We start from the raw sequence: 8,929 nt of genomic DNA, 5'->3' as shown, positions 1-8,929 counted from the left end.
CAATCCCTCTGTAAAAAATCCACCGAAGAGGGTGAAGCTATCTTGCCTTGCTTGTCCAAAGATATTGAAGGAGCTACACAATATGGATGATGTTGTCTGCTCGATTAAATGTATGCTACCCACTCGGACTGATGTTGTGCTAGAAGGAGTTCAAAAGATAGGTCGCCAGCTTGCTGAATATGCTCAAACTTGTGGAGTGCCCTTTCAGTACACAGCGCCGTGGGCTGATAATCATGAAGCTTTGCACATGCAGGATTTTGTCAGTCCTTACAGGAACGCAGATGAAGTCTTGGTGATGATATCTACATACATGCTGCAGCGGATGATACCTTGGATTCATCAACTGTAAGGTCTAAGCTCCTGAAAGAGGGTAGAGACATCAATCCAGATGTTTAAATACAGGGTATAGTGACCGGTTCTTCATTGCCTCGCCATCCTCCTTACTCAACTCGCCCATCATGCACGAGGAGATCTTCGGCCCCATCCTCCTTGTCTTCACCATGCCATTCGACCAGGCGCCCCTCAGCTTTGTCAACTCCAAGCCCAAGCCCCTTGCCCTCTACTTCTTCAGTACCGACATATCTCTGCTGCATAAGGTTATGCAAGAGCAGACTTCTTCCGGCGCGTTGCTTATCAACGATGCGGGCGTGCACTTTTCCATGGACAACATCCCATTTGGTGGTATTGGAGAAAGTAGTATGGGCTCCTACCATGGCAAGTACTCCTTCGATGCCTTCTCTCACTTCAAGCCCGTTGTCATTCAAGGCAGCTTCCTCAGAGCTGACGGAATGAATCCTTGCTTCGGATGCTTACAAGGAATCCACGCGGAAATTTCCGGCTCTGGTTCACAAGCTCAAGCAGTTGTTTTGTCCTCTGGCTAGCTGAAGTTTGTTATGAGACAGGACACTGACTGAATCCCACTTTACCTCGCCAGCATATCAGTTCTGACCTGAAATGATATCAGGCAAAATGACTCTGGCATTGTGTGCTTGTTCTGGTCTGTTCATGCGATTTGCATGGATGGTGCGTCCTCACAATTATTTGCTTCTCTTCTACCATCCAGTTGCTCGCTATGAGGGTCGCTTAAGCAACAGCAGAAAGAAAAGCATGTGAGGGAGACGACAACTGGATATGGGGGTCGCTTAAGCAACAGCAGAAAGAAAAGCATGAGAGGAAGACGAAGACGAAGGATTGCTTTGCCTCATCATTCTGACGTGTAGATTAGGCAACCGAAAGGTGGCAAAAAGCCTTCGTTAAAAGCTAGCTTCAATTATTTAAAGCATTAAATCTTTAAGCCAAAAAGTCATCGTTTTTATTAAGACGCTTGCTTTAAAAACAAAATAATGAAAGAAAAAAAGGCAGATAGGTGTGAGGTTAGGTTCAAATATTTGAGGCTTCAGAAGGAAAATGCTTGTGTGCAAGGCCATCAAGATTGAGGAGGTGGGAGACAATGACGACTTTGTGGAATAGGTGGTGAGCCTTAAGAAGCAAGTCTTCAACATCGTGCTTCATCCTGTGAGTCGAGCTATTTTGATAGGTATGCTTTCTTCAAATTTCTCTACATTGTTTAATCCTAACATAGGTCAATTTAATTTTTAAATTGGGTGTGCTTATGGCTGCGAGAAATTCTTGTAGAAGGAAAAAACTGTACATTGGTAAACTGTTTTCTTGACGATTAAGTTTGCTCAAACAATAGTAAGTGACACAATTTTTCCATTGTGAAATTTGTAATGAGTAGCAGTAGAGCAGCACCATCATCAATTTCCCTCTCATCTCTCTGTGGAGCAACAGCAAGAGCACCATCATTAGTAAGTATGTCTTCAACTATATCTTCTTAGAAAAAATTGTAATTCCAAATGCACACACACACACACACATATGTCTCTCTCTATTATGAATTTAGCATTTCACTTTGCCCAATTATGCAAGACCTTCATTTACAGGATGCATTGCTAAAACAGGGATCAATGATGAGCCCAACCAATGTCCTAGTTCAAGAGCATTATCAATGTCCATTTATTACTAGATTCTTGTTTGCATGTTGCTATATATACTTATCTCTTATGCCTAAGGCATGGTATTTGGAAGCTAACATTGGGCAACCCAAAATGAAGGTAATTGAGTTGAGTGTCTAGTAGGAGCCACAATTACCCTGATTTTGGACAGGGCTCTCAATGCTACTGTCACGCAAATCTTTTTGAAAAAAAAGACGAGTAATCCATTGAATTGTGTATGTTCAACCAATTAAACTTGTAAGCAAAGTATAGAATTAGATAGCAAATAGGCTCAATAAAAATATTCTCAGCATATGGATGACTTGTTTATCTACTTTCAGTGCCTCGAATCCATCACCCTGAAGTACATAAGGTTTGCAACATGCTTTGTAATAAATCAAGTATCCATTGAAGACTTTGGGTGGTGGGTGGTGCCAAACGTGTTGGTTGCTACTACGGTGTGACAAGATATGACCTATTTGTTCATTGATATTGTGTTGCATACAACGTGCGGCTATGAACTCCAAGCCAAGTGGTTGTCGCTACTATTGGTGGTGCGTTTTGGGCTATTGGAAACGCAAAGAGAGTGGATTTTTTTAGAGAGAGAGAGAGAGAGAGAGATAGAGAGATAGAGAGAGCCCTAAACTAGGGCGACATGCTAATGGAGGTCATTGATGCCTAAAATTTGCACGAAAGTGTCGATACGACACTTGTTAAAAAGTCCAAAGGTGTCGTCAAATTGTAATAACATCACATTGTAAACCGCCTTCATTTATCATTGGGCTTAAATATGTCTACAAACCACTTCTCAAACTAAACAGTTAGTTTGTTGGCAATCATACAATCATGGAATGTTACTGTAATTTTGCATTCGTTCTCTAAGTTATTGTTGTAATGCGCATATGTATTTGCAGGTAGGTAGGTGTGAATTTATATATACACATTTGTGTTATGTACACTGTTGTGTTATATGTAATCAACATTGAATAGCATCACGACGAGAGTTTCCCTGCGCTACCCTTGCCTTGACAGGTATAGTAGCTTGTCCAAGAATCGACTAACAAAAGAATCTAGTAACTCTCTCTCTCTCTCTCTCTCTCTCTCTCTCTCTCTCTCTCTCTCTCATATTTATGGATATTTTGTTTCTATGCAAGTAGATTGTATGAGTTTATTTTGTGGTTTTTTTTGCATAGGAGTCTTGGCACCACGGCATCCTTTTTTAGGATTCAAGTGGTCGATGGTGAGAGCAAGGAGGAAATAGGCCTTGTTAGAGTCAGAAGAGACATAGGCGAACCCACATTCTCTCATGTTCGAGAACAGATTGAAGGGGATGAGCTTCTCTTGGAGCCTTTTGGGTTTCTTGATGAAGAAGGGTATGCACTGACCAAGTGACAAGAGGGACGATGAACAATCAATGATCAGCTCCTAGTTCGCATCAAAAAAATCTTATGCAATGTAGAGGAATCTCTCCCTCCCCCTCCAATTAAAAGACATTGCTCTCAATCAAGTGCTGATGCAGATTGTGAGGCTGAGCCAAATATGACTACAAAACTGAGTAGTAAACTATTGAGTCAAGATATTCTTGAAGTTTGGCAATGAGAATGTGAGAGAGTTAGATCAAAGCTCAAAGAAATGGCAATACTGAGGGATGATAGGTTTGAGCTACATTCCAAAGACTTTGATGGGGCTCCTTGTGTGCAAATTTGGTGTCATGAATGTAATGAGCTTTATGGTAAAGGCTTAATAGAAGGAAAGATAACAACTTACAATTGCTTCTCTAACTTCATGAGGTTCCATGTCTTGGAGAGTAAGAAGCATGAGCTCAAGTATATGGTTGCTCAAGGATTGAAAAAGAAAATATGCCCAAAGGAGTACCTCAGCCGGCAAAGGATGACAAGACACAAATAGAAGAAGCAATAGAGAAGTTGCATTCTTATATGGCATCAAATGAAGGTACTATACCTTTCTTTCATCTCCTATCTCTTTTTATGTTCAAAAGTTTTATTATCATTTTGAATTCATTCTTACTCAACCCTTTCATGTTAAAATTTTTGTAGATTGGGATTTTGAGTTGATTGAAGCTATGTTACATGATTTTAAAGACAAAAATCGTGTGAAGGTGAGATGCAAGATTGATGATTCATGGCTATGATTATGTCCCTCAAGGTCAAATATCTAGACAATCCTCAACGAGCACACAAATTCAAATTCTCACATAAAGTCACTCATGAAGAGCAAGGAAGGTTCAAAGGCAATACTCACAGGCTTGCGAGGGCGTCCTCGAAAAGATACAGAGCACGATCCAAAGCAAAGATATCTCACAAACTTCTTAGTCTCAACGAAAATAGGAGATACAAGTATGAGTGCTTTCACCCCCTCTCCTAGTCATGATACAGAGACTAGCAATTGGCTAGTAAATTTGAACTTACTTTGTTGGGGTCTGTGGAGACATGAAGTTAAGGTAAACAACAAGTATATTAAGATAAAGCCCTTCTTAGATGATCAATGTGATGGAAATATTTGGTTTGTTGAGCCACACACCAAGGTAACCTTACAAGATGGAGGCACAAAATTTCATATGAATGGATGCTTTCATTACATTAACCGCCTACACATTTCATAGGATGGGAGTCCATTTGAAGGATTCACATCCCACCACTGCAAAGGGATAGTTAAGTCGTCTGACTTTAGAATGAGATTGTATAGAGATGAGAAGGTTAAGACCAGAAAAGGATATAGGGGGACTAGGTGCAGAAGAAGACTAGATTATCTCACAAAGAATGAGCTTAGAATGGCATCTATTTCTGCTAAAAAGCAAGGGAAGGCATGCAACTATGGTGGAAAAAATCTCAAGTTGCCATTCTTTCTGTAAGAGCTCGAACTTTAAGAGAAGCCAACATAGAGTCTCTTAATTGTAAGGATGTAAAAAGGTTCTGCAACAACATAATTGAAGCCCATAGGTTGGGCCAATTTGGTGGTAAAGCTACCTTGTGGGACTTTCTACAAGACATTTCCACAAACATGATTAGGTCAAGTGCGGGATGAAGATATAGTGAAAGCACAAAGGCGATATTTGAAGTTGCGAGGATGTAGGGGGGCCCAAGGCTATATGATTTCCTAAGTTCCAACCTTAATGGACCCTCTTTATCAGAACAAAGAGAGGGTAAATACATGCCACTAATTTGTACCAAGCATACACCGGTACATTTTTTATGTGATTTGCTGAAATCTTTCGAGAGGAGAAAGAGAAGCATGGCATCATGTCGAAGGTTCCTTTCATTTTAGTGGAAGACGATACTGCCATAAAAAAGTGGGTCATGTAAAAATATCTTGGTCTTTCCAATAAAAATGGATTCATACCTTGTTTGAATTAAGAAAGTATTGTAAAAGAGTTTGTGCTTTTTTCACTGATGCTTGCAGGTGGAATCCAAAGGATGATACGCTTGTGGGGTTTGATGGATATAAATAAGACAATCATGAGTGCTTGACAACATGCATGATCAAAGTGGGAGAAGGACAAGAAGGGTATGAGAAGATTGTTGGTGCATTTCAGAATTGTGTTATTGGTGGGCATGCAAGAGTTTTCCTTGCAAACCCTTTGCATGATGCTCTCCCTCGCTTGGTCCTAGTTCTTCATTGTACTTGCAATCGGTTTGATGCAAGCTTTGTTCGCAAGCAATGGGCAGTCATTTTAAGTTTGTGGGATGAGAAGCTAGGGCCCACAGTTGGCCCAATCATTGGACATGCATCTGACGGTGATAGTCAGTGACGAAAGTTGATGCTTTCAGATTATGTAGACAAGTTTGGCAATAGATTTAGACTCAAGTGGGATGGATGGCCACTCTTAGTAAAACTTTCAAAAAATGAAGTTTATGGGCTTCATGACCAAGACTTTGTACACAATGGGAAAAAGTTAGTCAATCTTCTTGACAAGCCTAAGCATTAGTTGGCTATTGGTGATGTTTGGATCATCCTAAATCATGTTCTCATCGTGTATGATGCTTTCTATGTTGACAAGCATATGCTAAGAGAGGGAGACATTAGGCGAGGTGATCGTCAAAACTGGACATGAGCTCAAAGAATATGTAGTAGGCAAGTGCAATGGTGTTTGGGAGAACTAGGAAAAAATGGAGTACGCAAAACAGAGCGGGGTATGTTTGGAACGCAAGCGTATCTTGAAATTGCTAGAGACTACATTGACATCTTTTTGTCTCCACACTTGAGCTTGGTGGATCGAGTCTATCTTGCAGGAAAAGTCTCTTTCTTTTTTCAAATTTGGAGGTTGTGGATTATGCATCATACCACTTATACGCTAAATGTAAACTTCATAATTAAGGAGGCATTTTTGGATGTGCAGCTCTCATGCCATTTTGTTGTCTTGTTAATCAAGTATTTCAGAGACTTCTTTCCGAGTCTCAAATGCCCTTTACATCTTACAGGCTTAGATGCAATTGAAATCTTATTTAGCAAGATTGGGAGTATGGTGGGTCAAGAACGCTCGTATGACATGATGGATATGCTCCATACTACTTGGGAGTTTGAATAGGCTTACCTACTTGGAGTGTAAAGAGAACGGTCCTTTGTTTGCAAGAGCGCACAAGAAGCAAGAGCATGTTTGGAGGGAGTTGAATCTCAAAGACAACATGCCGGAAGCTAATCTAGGAGACTATGATTGCGTATCAAGTGATGATAAAATTATTGATGCTTTGAAGAAGGGGCTGAAAAGTGCTCATGAAATGTGTGAACGATTACATGTAAAACCAAAGGGCAATAATGAAATGAAATGGTGGCTTGATCCTTGGTCAATTAGCTTTATAGATGCATACACACAAGAATCTGACTTAGAAGAAGAATATCAACTAGCTAGTCAGGAGTCAATAAATAGTGAGGATAGAGACAATGATGCATGCTTAAGCGAGATTAGACATGTAGTGGATTATCTGCTAGATGAATAAGAAGCTATGAACCCAGTTGTTTCTACTGAGGGTAAATCTTTCTTCAATTCTACATTAGTGAGTCAACTCAATGGAAATCCCACACTCTCAAAAGATAGACTTACTAGGGTTCGCCAAGGAGTATACTATAACAAGGAAGAGAAGCCTTTTGCTATGTCAAATGAGAATCTATTTGGGATAGGATCGGATTGTGATGTATACTTTCAAGAGGGCACAACAAGGAAGAGCACAAGAAAATGCAAACTAAGCTCTTTGCAAAGTAAGGAAAGGACACACGCTGTATGGTATCTAAGAAGAGTGCAAAAGATGAGGAGAAAGGTCGGATGGTATCTAAGAAGAGTGCAAAAGATGAGGAGAAAGGTCGGAGGGGGTTATGTGGAGTATAGGAGAGGGTTCAACCTTTCAGATAGGCCTTCAAGAGTGGAAGTCCAACTTGGATGGTACCAAAAGACAAAAGGCTCACGATGCTTTACATATGACCTTACGGATCTTGCTATGATAGACACTAATAGTATCATTGTCTTGGCAAATCTGACCTACGATTGCAATACAAACAAGTACAAACTAGATGAGAATGATTGGAATGTTTTCAATGACTTTGTGAAGGGGCATTAAAAACATTTGGTAGGTTTTTCTTCTTTATACTTTTATTAATCTTTTATTACGCTTTATTTCTTCTTTTTTCTCATACAAGAAGCACAACTTTGTGGTTTTGCTTGGAATAGAGTTGGCATGATGGAGTTCTTTGTTTTATCACTTTTGTAGGACCTTGAATCAAACAAGTTTTTGGATACGCATTTTTGAGATGGGATTTAGACTTGATGTGATAGTGCAAATCTCACACAATTACTATATCTTTGCATGCGGCAAATAAAGCATCGAGTACTAACCTCTGGGGTTATTATAACAAAGTTTTGCACCAAGGTTGAGAAAGGGGATTTAAATTAGTACTTCAAGTATGTTTTAGTGTGCATTTTTGTAAGCTTTTGAACGCAAGCAAGAAAATGGTTCTAACTCTATTCTTTGTCATGTGTTGCAGCAAGGTTTTCTAGGAATATCTGGCCATGTTGTATGTTCTTGTGTTGTTTTGGCAAATTTTGGACTCATTCTTGTGTTACTTGATGGAAGACCCATTTTCCATGCTGGCTTTCTTTTGCTGTTAAATGCAAGTTACCTCCCATAATTTTAATATCAAGAACATCGTCAGGTAATTTCTCCAATCACTTGTACATGTGTATGTTGTCAATGTCAGTGGCTCATAGAAATAGATGCAGTGTAGCAAAATTCTAAACTGCATTGTACTTATTTTGAGATGGGATTTAGACTTGATGTGATAGTCCATGCTCTCACACGATTACTATATCTTAACATGCTACAAATAAAGCATCGAGTATTATACCTCTAGAGTTATTACAACAAGGTGTTGCACCAAGGTGGAGAAAGCGGGCTTAAATTAGTACTTCAAGTATGTTTTAGTGTGCTTTATCGTAAGGTTTTGAATGCAAGCAAGAAAATGGGTTCTAACTCTATTCTTTGTCATGTATTGTAGCAAGGTTTTACAAGAATATCTGGCCATGTTGTATGTTCTTGTCTTGTTTTGGCAGATTTTTGGACTCATTCTTGTGTTATCAGGAACATCACCAGGTAAGTACAATAGTCGTCTTGTACATGTGTATGTTGTCAATGTCAATGGCTCAGAGAAATAGATGGGATATTGTTGTTAATATCAGTGGCTCATAGAAATAGAAATGATGGAGTCCTTTGTTTTGTAGCTTTTGCAGCACCTTGAATCAAACCAGATACACATTTTTGAGATGGGGAGGGACCCTTCTAGAGTTGGTACAATTTCAGTAGGGCCTCAAATCTATCAACATGGTGGAAGGTAGTACAATGGAGATTCTTATGTTTTAGTTTTATAGCTAAAGTGTGCTTGGTCTTAGGTGCTTGGGCAATGCCCATACTTCCCATGGGTTTCTCTTA

General features: G+C 39.6%; 1 pseudogene; it reads left to right on the top strand.

Moving 5' to 3' along the window:
• The first annotated feature begins 458 nt into the window (after positions 1–458).
• On the top strand, positions 459–881 carry LOC148040291 (uncharacterized; annotated as a pseudogene).
• Positions 882–8,929: the final 8,048 nt, after the last annotated feature.

This window comes from Lygodium microphyllum, chromosome 2, assembly GCF_053477565.2.
Source record: "Lygodium microphyllum isolate KBCC chromosome 2, Lygodium_microphyllum_v1.1.10, whole genome shotgun sequence".
Lineage (NCBI taxonomy): Eukaryota > Viridiplantae > Streptophyta > Polypodiopsida > Schizaeales > Lygodiaceae > Lygodium > Lygodium microphyllum.
Note: the sequence above shows the minus strand (reverse complement) of the source record. Positions and strands in the feature narration are given on the sequence as shown.